This window comes from Maylandia zebra, linkage group LG13 (assembly GCF_041146795.1).
Source record: "Maylandia zebra isolate NMK-2024a linkage group LG13, Mzebra_GT3a, whole genome shotgun sequence".
NCBI classification, from domain to species: domain Eukaryota; kingdom Metazoa; phylum Chordata; class Actinopteri; order Cichliformes; family Cichlidae; genus Maylandia; species Maylandia zebra.
This window is the reverse complement of record NC_135179.1, coordinates 35,571,574-35,588,818: the sequence shown is the minus strand read 5'-3', so window position 1 is coordinate 35,588,818 and position 17,245 is coordinate 35,571,574.

Below are 17,245 nucleotides of genomic sequence, written 5' to 3'. Positions count from 1 at the left end.
CGGAATGTTCAGAGTTCCGGAATGCACCAAGGTTCCGGAATGTTCGGAATTCCGGAATGTTCGGAATTCCGGAATGTACCAAGGTTCCGGAATGTTCAGAATTCTGGAATGCACCAAGGTTCCGGAATGCACCAAGGTTCCGGAATGTTCGGAATTCCGGAATGTTCAGAGTTACGGAATGTTCAGAGTTCCGGAATGCACCAAGGTTCCGGAATGTTCGGAATTCCGGAATGTTCAGAGTTCCGGAATGCACCAAGGTTCCGGAATGTTCGGAATTCCGGAATGTTCGGAATTCCGGAATGTTCGGAATTCCGGAATGTTCAGAGTTCCGGAATGTACCAAGGTTCCGGAATGTTCAGAATTCTGGAATGCACCAAGGTTCCGGAATGCACCAAGGTTCCGGAATGTTCGGAATTCCGGAATGTTCAGAGTTCCGGAATGCACCAAGGTTCCGGAATGTTCGGAATTCCGGAATGCACCAAGGTTCCGGAATGTTCAGAATTCTGGAATGCACCAAGGTTCCGGAATGCACCAAGGTTCCGGAATGTTCGGAATTCCGGAATGTTCAGAGTTCCGGAATGTTCAGAGTTCCGGAATGCACCAAGGTTCCGGAATGTTCGGAATTCCGGAATGTTCGGAATTCCGGAATGTTCAGAGTTCCGGAATGTTCGGAATTCTGGAATGTTCGGAGTTCCGGAATGCACCAAGGTTCCGGAATGTTCGGAATTCCGGAATGTTCAGAGTTCCGGAATGCACCAAGGTTCCGGAATGTTCGGAATTCCGGAATGTACCAAGGTTCCGGAATGTTCAGAATTCCGGAGTGTTCAGAGTTCCGGAATGCACCAAGGTTCCGGAATGCACCAAGGTTCCGGAATGTTCGGAATTCCGGAATGTTCAGAGTTCCGGAATGCACCAAGGTTCCGGAATGCACCAAGGTTCCGGGAATGTTCGGAATTCCGGAATGTTCAGAGTTCCGGAATGTTCAGAGTTCCGGAATGTTCAGAGTTCCGGAATGCACCAAGGTTCCGGAATGCACCAAGGTTCCGGAATGTTCGGAATTCCGGAATGTTTGGAATTCCGGAATGTTCAGAGTTCCGGAATGCACCAAGGTTCCGGAATGCACCAAGGTTCCGGAATGTTCGGAATTCCGGAATGTTCAGAGTTCCGGAATGTTCAGAGTTCCGGAATGCACCAAGGTTCCGGAATGTTCGGAATTCCGGAATGCACCAAGGTTCCGGAATGTTCGGAATTCCGGAATGTTCAGAGTTCCGGAATGCAGCAAGGTTCCGGAATGCACCAAGGTTCCGGAATGTTCGGAATTCTGGAATGTTCAGAGTTCCGGAATGCACCAAGGTTCCGGAATGCACCAAGGTTCCGGAATGTTCGGAATTCCGGAATGCACCAAGGTTCCGGAATGTTCGGAATTCCGGAATGTTCAGAGTTCCGGAATGCACCTAGGTTCCGGAATGTTCGGAATTCCGGAATGTTCAGAGTTCCGGAATGTTCAGAGTTCCGGAATGCACCAAGGTTCCGGAATGTTCGGAATTCCCGAATGTTCGGAATTCCGGAATGTTCAGAGTTCCGGAATGTTCGGAATTCTGGAATGTTCGGAGTTCCGGAATGCACCAAGGTTCCGGAATGTTCGGAATTCCGGAATGTTCAGAGTTCCGGAATGCACCAGGGTTCCGGAATGCACCAAGGTTCCGGAATGTTCGGAATTCCGGAATGTTCAGAGTTCCGGAATGCAGCAAGGTTCCGGAATGTTCAGAATTCCGGAGTGTTCAGAGTTCCGGAATGCACCAAGGTTCCGGAATGCACCAAGGTTCCGGAATGTTCGGAATTCCGGAATGTTAAGAGTTCCGGAATGTAACAAGGTTCCGGAATGTTCAGAATTCTGGAATGCACCAAGGTTCCGGAATGCACCAAGGTTCCGGAATGTTCGGAATTCCGGAATGTTCAGAGTTCCGGAATGTTCAGAGTTCCGGAATGCACCAAGGTTCCGGAATGTTCGGAATTCCGGAATGTTCGGAATTCCGGAATGTACCAAGGTTCCGGAATGTTCAGAATTCTGGAATGCACCAAGGTTCCGGAATGCACCAAGGTTCCGGAATGTTCGGAATTCCGGAATGTTCAGAGTTACGGAATGTTCAGAGTTCCGGAATGCACCAAGGTTCCGGAATGTTCGGAATTCCGGAATGCACCAAGGTTCCGGAATGTTCGGAATTCCGGAATGTTCAGAGTTCCGGAATGCAGCAAGGTTCCGGAATGCACCAAGGTTCCGGAATGTTCGGAATTCTGGAATGTTCAGTGTTCCGGAATGCACCAAGGTTCCGGAATGCACCAAGGTTCCGGAATGTTCGGAATTCCGGAATGCACCAAGGTTCCGGAATGTTCGGAATTCCGGAATGTTCAGAGTTCCGGAATGCACCTAGGTTCCGGAATGTTCGGAATTCCGGAATGTTCAGAGTTCCGGAATGTTCAGAGTTCCGGAATGCACCAAGGTTCCGGAATGTTCGGAATTCCGGAATGTTCGGAATTCCGGAATGTTCAGAGTTCCGGAATGTTCGGAATTCTGGAATGTTCGGAGTTCCGGAATGCACCAAGGTTCCGGAATGTTCGGAATTCCGGAATGTTCAGTGTTCCGGAATGCACCAAGGTTCCGGAATGCACCAAGGTTCCGGAATGTTCGGAATTCCGGAATGTTCAGAGTTCCGGAATGCAGCAAGGTTCCGGAATGCACCAAGGTTCCGGAATGTTCAGAATTCCGGAGTGTTCAGAGTTCCGGAATGCACCAAGGTTCCGGAATGCACCAAGGTTCCGGAATGTTCGGAATTCCGGAATGTTAAGAGTTCCGGAATGTAACAAGGTTCCGGAATGTTCAGAATTCTGGAATGCACCAAGGTTCCGGAATGCACCAAGGTTCCGGAATGTTCGGAATTCCGGAATGTTCAGAGTTCCGGAATTTTCAGAGTTCCGGAATGCACCAAGGTTCCGGAATGCACCAAGTTTCCGGAATGTTCGGAATTCCGGAATGTTCAGAGTTCTGGAATGCACCAAGGTTCCGGAATGCACCAAGGTTCCGGAATGTTCGGAATTCCGGAATGTTCAGAGTTCCGGAATGCACCAAGGTTCCGGAATGTTCGGAATTCCGGAATGTTCAGAGTTCCGGAATGCACCAAGGTTCCGGAATGCACCAAGGTTCCGGAATGTTCGGAATTCCGGAATGTACCAAGGTTCCGGAATGTTCAGAATTCTGGAATGCACCAAGGTTCCGGAATGCACCAAGGTTCCGGAATGTTCGGAATTCCGGAATGTTCAGAGTTCCGGAATGTTCAGAGTTCCGGAATGCACCAAGGTTCCGGAATGTTCGGAATTCCGGAATGTTCGGAATTCCGGAATGTACCAAGGTTCCGGAATGTTCAGAATTCTGGAATGCACCAAGGTTCCGGAATGCACCAAGGTTCCGGAATGTTCGGAATTCCGGAATGTTCAGAGTTACGGAATGTTCAGAGTTCCGGAATGCACCAAGGTTCCGGAATGTTCGGAATTCCGGAATGTTCAGAGTTCCGGAATGCACCAAGGTTCCGGAATGTTCGGAATTCCGGAATGTTCGGAATTCCGGAATGTTCGGAATTCCGGAATGTTCAGAGTTCCGGAATGTACCAAGGTTCCGGAATGTTCAGAATTCTGGAATGCACCAAGGTTCCGGAATGCACCAAGGTTCCGGAATGTTCGGAATTCCGGAATGTTCAGAGTTCCGGAATGCACCAAGGTTCCGGAATGTTCGGAATTCCGGAATGCACCAAGGTTCCGGAATGTTCAGAATTCTGGAATGCACCAAGGTTCCGGAATGCACCAAGGTTCCGGAATGTTCGGAATTCCGGAATGTTCAGAGTTCCGGAATGTTCAGAGTTCCGGAATGCACCAAGGTTCCGGAATGTTCGGAATTCCGGAATGTTCGGAATTCCGGAATGTTCAGAGTTCCGGAATGTTCGGAATTCTGGAATGTTCGGAGTTCCGGAATGCACCAAGGTTCCGGAATGTTCGGAATTCCGGAATGTTCAGAGTTCCGGAATGCACCAAGGTTCCGGAATGTTCGGAATTCCGGAATGTACCAAGGTTCCGGAATGTTCAGAATTCCGGAGTGTTCAGAGTTCCGGAATGCACCAAGGTTCCGGAATGCACCAAGGTTCCGGAATGTTCGGAATTCCGGAATGTTCAGAGTTCCGGAATGCACCAAGGTTCCGGAATGCACCAAGGTTCCGGGAATGTTCGGAATTCCGGAATGTTCAGAGTTCCGGAATGTTCAGAGTTCCGGAATGTTCAGAGTTCCGGAATGCACCAAGGTTCCGGAATGCACCAAGGTTCCGGAATGTTCGGAATTCCGGAATGTTTGGAATTCCGGAATGTTCAGAGTTCCGGAATGCACCAAGGTTCCGGAATGCACCAAGGTTCCGGAATGTTCGGAATTCCGGAATGTTCAGAGTTCCGGAATGTTCAGAGTTCCGGAATGCACCAAGGTTCCGGAATGCTCGGAATTCCGGAATGCACCAAGGTTCCGGAATGTTCGGAATTCCGGAATGTTCAGAGTTCCGGAATGCAGCAAGGTTCCGGAATGCACCAAGGTTCCGGAATGTTCGGAATTCTGGAATGTTCAGAGTTCCGGAATGCACCAAGGTTCCGGAATGCACCAAGGTTCCGGAATGTTCGGAATTCCGGAATGCACCAAGGTTCCGGAATGTTCGGAATTCCGGAATGTTCAGAGTTCCGGAATGCACCTAGGTTCCGGAATGTTCGGAATTCCGGAATGTTCAGAGTTCCGGAATGTTCAGAGTTCCGGAATGCACCAAGGTTCCGGAATGTTCGGAATTCCCGAATGTTCGGAATTCCGGAATGTTCAGAGTTCCGGAATGTTCGGAATTCTGGAATGTTCGGAGTTCCGGAATGCACCAAGGTTCCGGAATGTTCGGAATTCCGGAATGTTCAGAGTTCCGGAATGCACCAGGGTTCCGGAATGCACCAAGGTTCCGGAATGTTCGGAATTCCGGAATGTTCAGAGTTCCGGAATGCAGCAAGGTTCCGGAATGTTCAGAATTCCGGAGTGTTCAGAGTTCCGGAATGCACCAAGGTTCCGGAATGCACCAAGGTTCCGGAATGTTCGGAATTCCGGAATGTTAAGAGTTCCGGAATGTAACAAGGTTCCGGAATGTTCAGAATTCTGGAATGCACCAAGGTTCCGGAATGCACCAAGGTTCCGGAATGTTCGGAATTCCGGAATGTTCAGAGTTCCGGAATGTTCAGAGTTCCGGAATGCACCAAGGTTCCGGAATGCACCAAGTTTCCGGAATGTTCGGAATTCCGGAATGTTCAGAGTTCTGGAATGCACCAAGGTTCCGGAATGCACCAAGGTTCCGGAATGTTCGGAATTCCGGAATGTTCAGAGTTCCGGAATGCACCAAGGTTCCGGAATGTTCGGAATTCCGGAATGTTCAGAGTTCCGGAATGCACCAAGGTTCCGGAATGCACCAAGGTTCCGGAATGTTCGGAATTCCGGAATGTACCAAGGTTCCGGAATGTTCAGAATTCTGGAATGCACCAAGGTTCCGGAATGCACCAAGGTTCCGGAATGTTCGGAATTCCGGAATGTTCAGAGTTCCGGAATGTTCAGAGTTCCGGAATGCACCAAGGTTCCGGAATGTTCGGAATTCCGGAATGTACCAAGGTTCCGGAATGTTCAGAATTCTGGAATGCACCAAGGTTCCGGAATGCACCAAGGTTCCGGAATGTTCGGAATTCCGGAATGTTCAGAGTTACGGAATGTTCAGAGTTCCGGAATGCACCAAGGTTCCGGAATGTTCGGAATTCCGGAATGTTCAGAGTTCCGGAATGCACCAAGGTTCCGGAATGTTCGGAATTCCGGAATGTTCGGAATTCCGGAATGTTCGGAATTCCGGAATGTTCAGAGTTCCGGAATGTACCAAGGTTCCGGAATGTTCAGAATTCTGGAATGCACCAAGGTTCCGGAATGCACCAAGGTTCCGGAATGTTCGGAATTCCGGAATGTTCAGAGTTCCGGAATGCACCAAGGTTCCGGAATGTTCGGAATTCTGGAATGCACCAAGGTTCCGGAATGTTCAGAATTCTGGAATGCACCAAGGTTCCGGAATGCACCAAGGTTCCGGAATGTTCGGAATTCCGGAATGTTCAGAGTTCCGGAATGTTCAGAGTTCCGGAATGCACCAAGGTTCCGGAATGTTCGGAATTCCGGAATGTTCGGAATTCCGGAATGTTCAGAGTTCCGGAATGTTCGGAATTCTGGAATGTTCGGAGTTCCGGAATGCACCAAGGTTCCGGAATGTTCGGAATTCCGGAATGTTCAGAGTTCCGGAATGCACCAAGGTTCCGGAATGTTCGGAATTCCGGAATGTACCAAGGTTCCGGAATGTTCAGAATTCCGGAGTGTTCAGAGTTCCGGAATGCACCAAGGTTCCGGAATGCACCAAGGTTCCGGAATGTTCGGAATTCCGGAATGTTCAGAGTTCCGGAATGCACCAAGGTTCCGGAATGCACCAAGGTTCCGGAATGTTCGGAATTCCGGAATGTTCAGAGTTCCGGAATGTTCAGAGTTCCGGAATGTTCAGAGTTCCGGAATGCACCAAGGTTCCGGAATGCACCAAGGTTCCGGAATGTTCGGAATTCCGGAATGTTTGGAATTCCGGAATGTTCAGAGTTCCGGAATGCACCAAGGTTCCGGAATGCACCAAGGTTCCGGAATGTTCGGAATTCCGGAATGTTCAGAGTTCCGGAATGTTCAGAGTTCCGGAATGCACCAAGGTTCCGGAATGTTCGGAATTCCGGAATGCACCAAGGTTCCGGAATGTTCGGAATTCCGGAATGTTCAGAGTTCCGGAATGCAGCAAGGTTCCGGAATGCACCAAGGTTCCGGAATGTTCGGAATTCTGGAATGTTCAGAGTTCCGGAATGCACCAAGGTTCCGGAATGCACCAAGGTTCCGGAATGTTCGGAATTCCGGAATGCACCAAGGTTCCGGAATGTTCGGAATTCCGGAATGTTCAGAGTTCCGGAATGCACCTAGGTTCCGGAATGTTCGGAATTCCGGAATGTTCAGAGTTCCGGAATGTTCAGAGTTCCGGAATGCACCAAGGTTCCGGAATGTTCGGAATTCCCGAATGTTCGGAATTCCGGAATGTTCAGAGTTCCGGAATGTTCGGAATTCTGGAATGTTCGGAGTTCCGGAATGCACCAAGGTTCCGGAATGTTCGGAATTCCGGAATGTTCAGAGTTCCGGAATGCACCAGGGTTCCGGAATGCACCAAGGTTCCGGAATGTTCGGAATTCCGGAATGTTCAGAGTTCCGGAATGCAGCAAGGTTCCGGAATGTTCAGAATTCCGGAGTGTTCAGAGTTCCGGAATGCACCAAGGTTCCGGAATGCACCAAGGTTCCGGAATGTTCGGAATTCCGGAATGTTAAGAGTTCCGGAATGTAACAAGGTTCCGGAATGTTCAGAATTCTGGAATGCACCAAGGTTCCGGAATGCACCAAGGTTCCGGAATGTTCGGAATTCCGGAATGTTCAGAGTTCCGGAATGTTCAGAGTTCCGGAATGCACCAAGGTTCCGGAATGCACCAAGTTTCCGGAATGTTCGGAATTCCGGAATGTTCAGAGTTCTGGAATGCACCAAGGTTCCGGAATGCACCAAGGTTCCGGAATGTTCGGAATTCCGGAATGTTCAGAGTTCCGGAATGCACCAAGGTTCCGGAATGTTCGGAATTCCGGAATGTTCAGAGTTCCGGAATGCACCAAGGTTCCGGAATGCACCAAGGTTCCGGAATGTTCGGAATTCCGGAATGTACCAAGGTTCCGGAATGTTCAGAATTCTGGAATGCACCAAGGTTCCGGAATGCACCAAGGTTCCGGAATGTTCGGAATTCCGGAATGTTCAGAGTTCCGGAATGTTCAGAGTTCCGGAATGCACCAAGGTTCCGGAATGTTCGGAATTCCGGAATGTTCGGAATTCCGGAATGTACCAAGGTTCCGGAATGTTCAGAATTCTGGAATGCACCAAGGTTCCGGAATGCACCAAGGTTCCGGAATGTTCGGAATTCCGGAATGTTCAGAGTTCCGGAATGTTCAGAGTTCCGGAATGCACCAAGGTTCCGGAATGTTCGGAATTCCGGAATGTTCAGAGTTCCGGAATGCACCAAGGTTCCGGAATGTTCGGAATTCCGGAATGTTCGGAATTCCGGAATGTTCGGAATTCCGGAATGTTCAGAGTTCCGGAATGTACCAAGGTTCCGGAATGTTCAGAATTCTGGAATGCACCAAGGTTCCGGAATGCACCAAGGTTCCGGAATGTTCGGAATTCCGTAATGTTCAGAGTTCCGGAATGCACCAAGGTTCCGGAATGTTCGGAATTCCGGAATGCACCAAGGTTCCGGAATGTTCAGAATTCTGGAATGCACCAAGGTTCCGGAATGCACCAAGGTTCCGGAATGTTCGGAATTCCGGAATGTTCAGAGTTCCGGAATGTTCAGAGTTCCGGAATGCACCAAGGTTCCGGAATGTTCGGAATTCCGGAATGTTCGGAATTCCGGAATGTTCAGAGTTCCGGAATGTTCGGAATTCTGGAATGTTCGGAGTTCCGGAATGCACCAAGGTTCCGGAATGTTCGGAATTCCGGAATGTTCAGAGTTCCGGAATGCACCAAGGTTCCGGAATGTTCGGAATTCCGGAATGTACCAAGGTTCCGGAATGTTCAGAATTCTGGAATGCACCAAGGTTCCGGAATGCACCAAGGTTCCGGAATGTTCGGAATTCCGGAATGTACCAAGGTTCCGGAATGTTCAGAATTCTGGAATGCACCAAGGTTCCGGAATGCACCAAGGTTCCGGAATGTTCGGAATTCCGGAATGTTCGGAATTCCGGAATGTTCAGAGTTCCGGAATGCACCAAGGTTCCGGAATGCACCAAGGTTCCGGAATGTTCGGAATTCCGGAATGTTCAGAGTTCCGGAATGCAGCAAGGTTCCGGAATGCACCAAGGTTCCGGAATGTTCAGAATTCCGGAGTGTTCAGAGTTCCGGAATGCACCAAGGTTCCGGAATGCACCAAGGTTGAGGAATTTTCGGAATTCCGGAATGTTAAGAGTTCCGGAATGTAACAAGGTTCCGGAATGTTCAGAATTCTGGAATGCACCAAGGTTCCGGAATGCACCAAGGTTCCGGAATGTTCGGAATTCCGGAATGTTCAGAGTTCCGGAATGTTCAGAGTTCCGGAATGCACCAAGGTTCCGGAATGCACCAAGTTTCCGGAATGTTCGGAATTCCGGAATGTTCAGAGTTCCGGAATGCACCAAGGTTCCGGAATGCACCAAGGTTCCGGAATGTTCGGAATTCCGGAATGTTCAGAGTTCCGGAATGCACCAAGGTTCCGGAATGTTCGGAATTCCGGAATGTTCAGAGTTCCGGAATGCACCAAGGTTCCGGAATGCACCAAGGTTCCGGAATGTTCGGAATTCCGGAATGTACCAAGGTTCCGGAATGTTCAGAATTCTGGAATGCACCAAGGTTCCGGAATGCACCAAGGTTCCGGAATGTTCGGAATTCCGGAATGTTCAGAGTTCCGGAATGTTCAGAGTTCCGGAATGCACCAAGGTTCCGGAATGTTCGGAATTCCGGAATGTTCGGAATTCCGGAATGTACCAAGGTTCCGGAATGTTCAGAATTCTGGAATGCACCAAGGTTCCGGAATGTTCGGAATTCCGGAATGTTCAGAGTTCCGGAATGCACCAAGGTTCCGGAATGTTCGGAATTCCGGAATGTTCGGAATTCCGGAATGTTCGGAATTCCGGAATGTTCAGAGTTCCGGAATGCACCAAGGTTCCGGAATGTTCGGAATTCCGGAATGTTCGGAATTCCGGAATGTTCGGAATTCCGGAATGTTCAGAGTTACGGAATGTTCAGAGTTCCGGAATGCACCAAGGTTCCGGAATGTTCGGAATTCCGGAATGTTCAGAGTTCCGGAATGCACCAAGGTTCCGGAATGTTCGGAATTCCGGAATGTTCGGAATTCCGGAATGTTCGGAATTCCGGAATGTTCAGAGTTCCGGAATGTACCAAGGTTCCGGAATGTTCAGAATTCTGGAATGCACCAAGGTTCCGGAATGCACCAAGGTTCCGGAATGTTCGGAATTCCGGAATGTTCAGAGTTCCGGAATGTTCAGAGTTCCGGAATGCACCAAGGTTCCGGAATGCACCAAGTTTCCGGAATGTTCGGAATTCCGGAATGTTCAGAGTTCCGGAATGCACCAAGGTTCCGGAATGCACCAAGGTTCCGGAATGTTCGGAATTCCGGAATGTTCAGAGTTCCGGAATGCACCAAGGTTCCGGAATGTTCGGAATTCCGGAATGTTCAGAGTTCCGGAATGCACCAAGGTTCCGGAATGCACCAAGGTTCCGGAATGTTCGGAATTCCGGAATGTACCAAGGTTCCGGAATGTTCAGAATTCTGGAATGCACCAAGGTTCCGGAATGCACCAAGGTTCCGGAATGTTCGGAATTCCGGAATGTTCAGAGTTCCGGAATGTTCAGAGTTCCGGAATGCACCAAGGTTCCGGAATGCACCAAGTTTCCGGAATGTTCGGAATTCCGGAATGTTCAGAGTTCCGGAATGCACCAAGGTTCCGGAATGCACCAAGGTTCCGGAATGTTCGGAATTCCGGAATGTTCAGAGTTCCGGAATGCACCAAGGTTCCGGAATGTTCGGAATTCCGGAATGTTCAGAGTTCCGGAATGCACCAAGGTTCCGGAATGCACCAAGGTTCCGGAATGTTCGGAATTCCGGAATGTACCAAGGTTCCGGAATGTTCAGAATTCTGGAATGCACCAAGGTTCCGGAATGCACCAAGGTTCCGGAATGTTCGGAATTCCGGAATGTTCAGAGTTCCGGAATGTTCAGAGTTCCGGAATGCACCAAGGTTCCGGAATGTTCGGAATTCCGGAATGTTCGGAATTCCGGAATGTACCAAGGTTCCGGAATGTTCAGAATTCTGGAATGCACCAAGGTTCCGGAATGCACCAAGGTTCCGGAATGTTCGGAATTCCGGAATGTTCAGAGTTCCGGAATGTTCAGAGTTCCGGAATGCACCAAGGTTCCGGAATGTTCGGAATTCCGGAATGTTCAGAGTTCCGGAATGCACCAAGGTTCCGGAATGTTCGGAATTCCGGAATGTTCGGAATTCCGGAATGTTCCAAGGTTCCGGAATGTTCGGAATTCCGGAATGTTCAGAGTTCCGGAATGCAGCAAGGTTCCGGAATGCACCAAGGTTCCGGAATGTTCGGAATTCTGGAATGTTCAGAGTTCCGGAATGCACCAAGGTTCCGGAATGCACCAAGGTTCCGGAATGTTCGGAATTCCGGAATGCACCAAGGTTCCGGAATGTTCGGAATTCCGGAATGTTCAGAGTTCCGGAATGTTCAGAGTTCCGGAATGCACCAAGGTTCCGGAATGTTCGGAATTCCCGAATGTTCGGAATTCCGGAATGTTCAGAGTTCCGGAATGTTCGGAATTCTGGAATGTTCGGAGTTCCGGAATGCACCAAGGTTCCGGAATGTTCGGAATTCCGGAATGTTCAGAGTTCCGGAATGCACCAGGGTTCCGGAATGCACCAAGGTTCCGGAATGTTCGGAATTCCGGAATGTTCAGAGTTCCGGAATGCAGCAAGGTTCCGGAATGTTCAGAATTCCGGAGTGTTCAGAGTTCCGGAATGCACCAAGGTTCCGGAATGCACCAAGGTTCCGGAATGTTCGGAATTCCGGAATGTTAAGAGTTCCGGAATGTAACAAGGTTCCGGAATGTTCAGAATTCTGGAATGCACCAAGGTTCCGGAATGCACCAAGGTTCCGGAATGTTCGGAATTCCGGAATGTTCAGAGTTCCGGAATGTTCAGAGTTCTGGAATGCACCAAGGTTCCGGAATGCACCAAGGTTCCGGAATGTTCGGAATTCCGGAATGTTCAGAGTTCCGGAATGCACCAAGGTTCCGGAATGTTCGGAATTCCGGAATGTTCAGAGTTCCGGAATGCACCAAGGTTCCGGAATGCACCAAGGTTCCGGAATGTTCGGAATTCCGGAATGTACCAAGGTTCCGGAATGTTCAGAATTCTGGAATGCACCAAGGTTCCGGAATGCACCAAGGTTCCGGAATGTTCGGAATTCCGGAATGTTCAGAGTTCCGGAATGTTCAGAGTTCCGGAATGCACCAAGGTTCCGGAATGTTCGGAATTCCGGAATGTTCGGAATTCCGGAATGTTCAGAGTTCCGGAATGTTCAGAGTTCTGGAATGCACCAAGGTTCCGGAATGCACCAAGGTTCCGGAATGTTCGGAATTCCGGAATGTTCAGAGTTCCGGAATGCACCAAGGTTCCGGAATGTTCGGAATTCCGGAATGTTCAGAGTTCCGGAATGCACCAAGGTTCCGGAATGCACCAAGGTTCCGGAATGTTCGGAATTCCGGAATGTACCAAGGTTCCGGAATGTTCAGAATTCTGGAATGCACCAAGGTTCCGGAATGCACCAAGGTTCCGGAATGTTCGGAATTCCGGAATGTTCAGAGTTCCGGAATGTTCAGAGTTCCGGAATGCACCAAGGTTCCGGAATGTTCGGAATTCCGGAATGTTCGGAATTCCGGAATGTACCAAGGTTCCGGAATGTTCAGAATTCTGGAATGCACCAAGGTTCCGGAATGCACCAAGGTTCCGGAATGTTCCGAATTCCGGAATGTTCAGAGTTACGGAATGTTCAGAGTTCCGGAATGCACCAAGGTTCCGGAATGTTCGGAATTCCGGAATGTTCAGAGTTCCGGAATGCACCAAGGTTCCGGAATGTTCGGAATTCCGGAATGTTCGGAATTCCGGAATGTTCGGAATTCCGGAATGTTCAGAGTTCCGGAATGTACCAAGGTTCCGGAATGTTCAGAATTCTGGAATGCACCAAGGTTCCGGAATGCACCAAGGTTCCGGAATGTTCGGAATTCCGGAATGTTCAGAGTTCCGGAATGCACCAAGGTTCCGGAATGTTCGGAATTCCGGAATGCACCAAGGTTCCGGAATGTTCAGAATTCTGGAATGCACCAAGGTTCCGGAATGCACCAAGGTTCCGGAATGTTCGGAATTCCGGAATGTTCAGAGTTCCGGAATGTTCAGAGTTCCGGAATGCACCAAGGTTCCGGAATGTTCGGAATTCCGGAATGTTCGGAATTCCGGAATGTTCAGAGTTCCGGAATGTTCGGAATTCTGGAATGTTCGGAGTTCCGGAATGCACCAAGGTTCCGGAATGTTCGGAATTCCGGAATGTTCAGAGTTCCGGAATGCACCAAGGTTCCGGAATGTTCGGAATTCCGGAATGTACCAAGGTTCCGGAATGTTCAGAATTCCGGAGTGTTCAGAGTTCCGGAATGCACCAAGGTTCCGGAATGCACCAAGGTTCCGGAATGTTCGGAATTCCGGAATGTTCAGAGTTCCGGAATGCACCAAGGTTCCGGAATGCACCAAGGTTCCGGAATGTTCGGAATTCCGGAATGTTCAGAGTTCCGGAATGTTCAGAGTTCCGGAATGTTCAGAGTTCCGGAATGCACCAAGGTTCCGGAATGCACCAAGGTTCCGGAATGTTCGGAATTCCGGAATGTTTGGAATTCCGGAATGTTCAGAGTTCCGGAATGCACCAAGGTTCCGGAATGCACCAAGGTTCCGGAATGTTCGGAATTCCGGAATGTTCAGAGTTCCGGAATGTTCAGAGTTCCGGAATGCACCAAGGTTCCGGAATGTTCGGAATTCCGGAATGTTCAGAGTTCCGGAATGCAGCAAGGTTCCGGAATGCACCAAGGTTCCGGAATGTTCGGAATTCTGGAATGTTCAGAGTTCCGGAATGCACCAAGGTTCCGGAATGCACCAAGGTTCCGGAATGTTCGGAATTCCGGAATGCACCAAGGTTCCGGAATGTTCGGAATTCCGGAATGTTCAGAGTTCCGGAATGCACCTAGGTTCCGGAATGTTCGGAATTCCGGAATGTTCAGAGTTCCGGAATGTTCAGAGTTCCGGAATGCACCAAGGTTCCGGAATGTTCGGAATTCCCGAATGTTCGGAATTCCGGAATGTTCAGAGTTCCGGAATGTTCGGAATTCTGGAATGTTCGGAGTTCCGGAATGCACCAAGGTTCCGGAATGTTCGGAATTCCGGAATGTTCAGAGTTCCGGAATGCACCAGGGTTCCGGAATGCACCAAGGTTCCGGAATGTTCGGAATTCCGGAATGTTCAGAGTTCCGGAATGCAGCAAGGTTCCGGAATGTTCAGAATTCCGGAGTGTTCAGAGTTCCGGAATGCACCAAGGTTCCGGAATGCACCAAGGTTCCGGAATGTTCGGAATTCCGGAATGTTAAGAGTTCCGGAATGTAACAAGGTTCCGGAATGTTCAGAATTCTGGAATGCACCAAGGTTCCGGAATGCACCAAGGTTCCGGAATGTTCGGAATTCCGGAATGTTCAGAGTTCCGGAATGTTCAGAGTTCCGGAATGCACCAAGGTTCCGGAATGCACCAAGTTTCCGGAATGTTCGGAATTCCGGAATGTTCAGAGTTCTGGAATGCACCAAGGTTCCGGAATGCACCAAGGTTCCGGAATGTTCGGAATTCCGGAATGTTCAGAGTTCCGGAATGCACCAAGGTTCCGGAATGTTCGGAATTCCGGAATGTTCAGAGTTCCGGAATGCACCAAGGTTCCGGAATGCACCAAGGTTCCGGAATGTTCGGAATTCCGGAATGTACCAAGGTTCCGGAATGTTCAGAATTCTGGAATGCACCAAGGTTCCGGAATGCACCAAGGTTCCGGAATGTTCGGAATTCCGGAATGTTCAGAGTTCCGGAATGTTCAGAGTTCCGGAATGCACCAAGGTTCCGGAATGTTCGGAATTCCGGAATGTTCGGAATTCCGGAATGTACCAAGGTTCCGGAATGTTCAGAATTCTGGAATGCACCAAGGTTCCGGAATGCACCAAGGTTCCGGAATGTTCGGAATTCCGGAATGTTCAGAGTTCCGGAATGTTCAGAGTTCCGGAATGCACCAAGGTTCCGGAATGTTCGGAATTCCGGAATGTTCAGAGTTCCGGAATGCACCAAGGTTCCGGAATGTTCGGAATTCCGGAATGTTCGGAATTCCGGAATGTTCGGAATTCCGGAATGTTCAGAGTTCCGGAATGTACCAAGGTTCCGGAATGTTCAGAATTCTGGAATGCACCAAGGTTCCGGAATGCACCAAGGTTCCGGAATGTTCGGAATTCCGGAATGTTCAGAGTTCCGGAATGCACCAAGGTTCCGGAATGCACCAAGGTTCCGGAATGTTCGGAATTCCGGAATGTTCAGAGTTCCGGAATGTTCAGAGTTCCGGAATGTTCAGAGTTCCGGAATGCACCAAGGTTCCGGAATGCACCAAGGTTCCGGAATGTTCGGAATTCCGGAATGTTTGGAATTCCGGAATGTTCAGAGTTCCGGAATGCACCAAGGTTCCGGAATGCACCAAGGTTCCGGAATGTTCGGAATTCCGGAATGTTCAGAGTTCCGGAATGTTCAGAGTTCCGGAATGCACCAAGGTTCCGGAATGTTCGGAATTCCGGAATGTTCAGAGTTCCGGAATGCAGCAAGGTTCCGGAATGCACCAAGGTTCCGGAATGTTCGGAATTCTGGAATGTTCAGAGTTCCGGAATGCACCAAGGTTCCGGAATGCACCAAGGTTCCGGAATGTTCGGAATTCCGGAATGCACCAAGGTTCCGGAATGTTCGGAATTCCGGAATGTTCAGAGTTCCGGAATGCACCTAGGTTCCGGAATGTTCGGAATTCCGGAATGTTCAGAGTTCCGGAATGTTCAGAGTTCCGGAATGCACCAAGGTTCCGGAATGTTCGAAATTCCCGAATGTTCGGAATTCCGGAATGTTCAGAGTTCCGGAATGTTCGGAATTCTGGAATGTTCGGAGTTCCGGAATGCACCAAGGTTCCGGAATGTTCGGAATTCCGGAATGTTCAGAGTTCCGGAATGCACCAGGGTTCCGGAATGCACCAAGGTTCCGGAATGTTCGGAATTCCGGAATGTTCAGAGTTCCGGAATGCAGCAAGGTTCCGGAATGTTCAGAATTCCGGAGTGTTCAGAGTTCCGGAATGCACCAAGGTTCCGGAATGCACCAAGGTTCCGGAATGTTCGGAATTCCGGAATGTTAAGAGTTCCGGAATGTAACAAGGTTCCGGAATGTTCAGAATTCTGGAATGCACCAAGGTTCCGGAATGCACCAAGGTTCCGGAATGTTCGGAATTCCGGAATGTTCAGAGTTCCGGAATGTTCAGAGTTCCGGAATGCACCAAGGTTCCGGAATGCACCAAGTTTCCGGAATGTTCGGAATTCCGGAATGTTCAGAGTTCTGGAATGCACCAAGGTTCCGGAATGCACCAAGGTTCCGGAATGTTCGGAATTCCGGAATGTTCAGAGTTCCGGAATGCACCAAGGTTCCGGAATGTTCGGAATTCCGGAATGTTCAGAGTTCCGGAATGCACCAAGGTTCCGGAATGCACCAAGGTTCCGGAATGTTCGGAATTCCGGAATGTACCAAGGTTCCGGAATGTTCAGAATTCTGGAATGCACCAAGGTTCCGGAATGCACCAAGGTTCCGGAATGTTCGGAATTCCGGAATGTTCAGAGTTCCGGAATGTTCAGAGTTCCGGAATGCACCAAGGTTCCGGAATGTTCGGAATTCCGGAATGTTCGGAATTCCGGAATGTACCAAGGTTCCGGAATGTTCAGAATTCTGGAATGCACCAAGGTTCCGGAATGCACCAAGGTTCCGGAATGTTCGGAATTCCGGAATGTTCAGAGTTCCGGAATGTTCAGAGTTCCGGAATGCACCAAGGTTCCGGAATGTTCGGAATTCCGGAATGTTCAGAGTTCCGGAATGCACCAAGGTTCCGGAATGTTCGGAATTCCGGAATGTTCGGAATTCCGGAATGTTCGGAATTCCGGAATGTTCAGAGTTCCGGAATGTACCAAGGTTCCGGAATGTTCAGAATTCTGGAATGCACCAAGGTTCCGGAATGCACCAAGGTTCCGGAATGTTCGGAATTCCGTAATGTTCAGAGTTCCGGAATGCACCAAGGTTCCGGAATGTTCGGAATTCCGGAATGCACCAAGGTT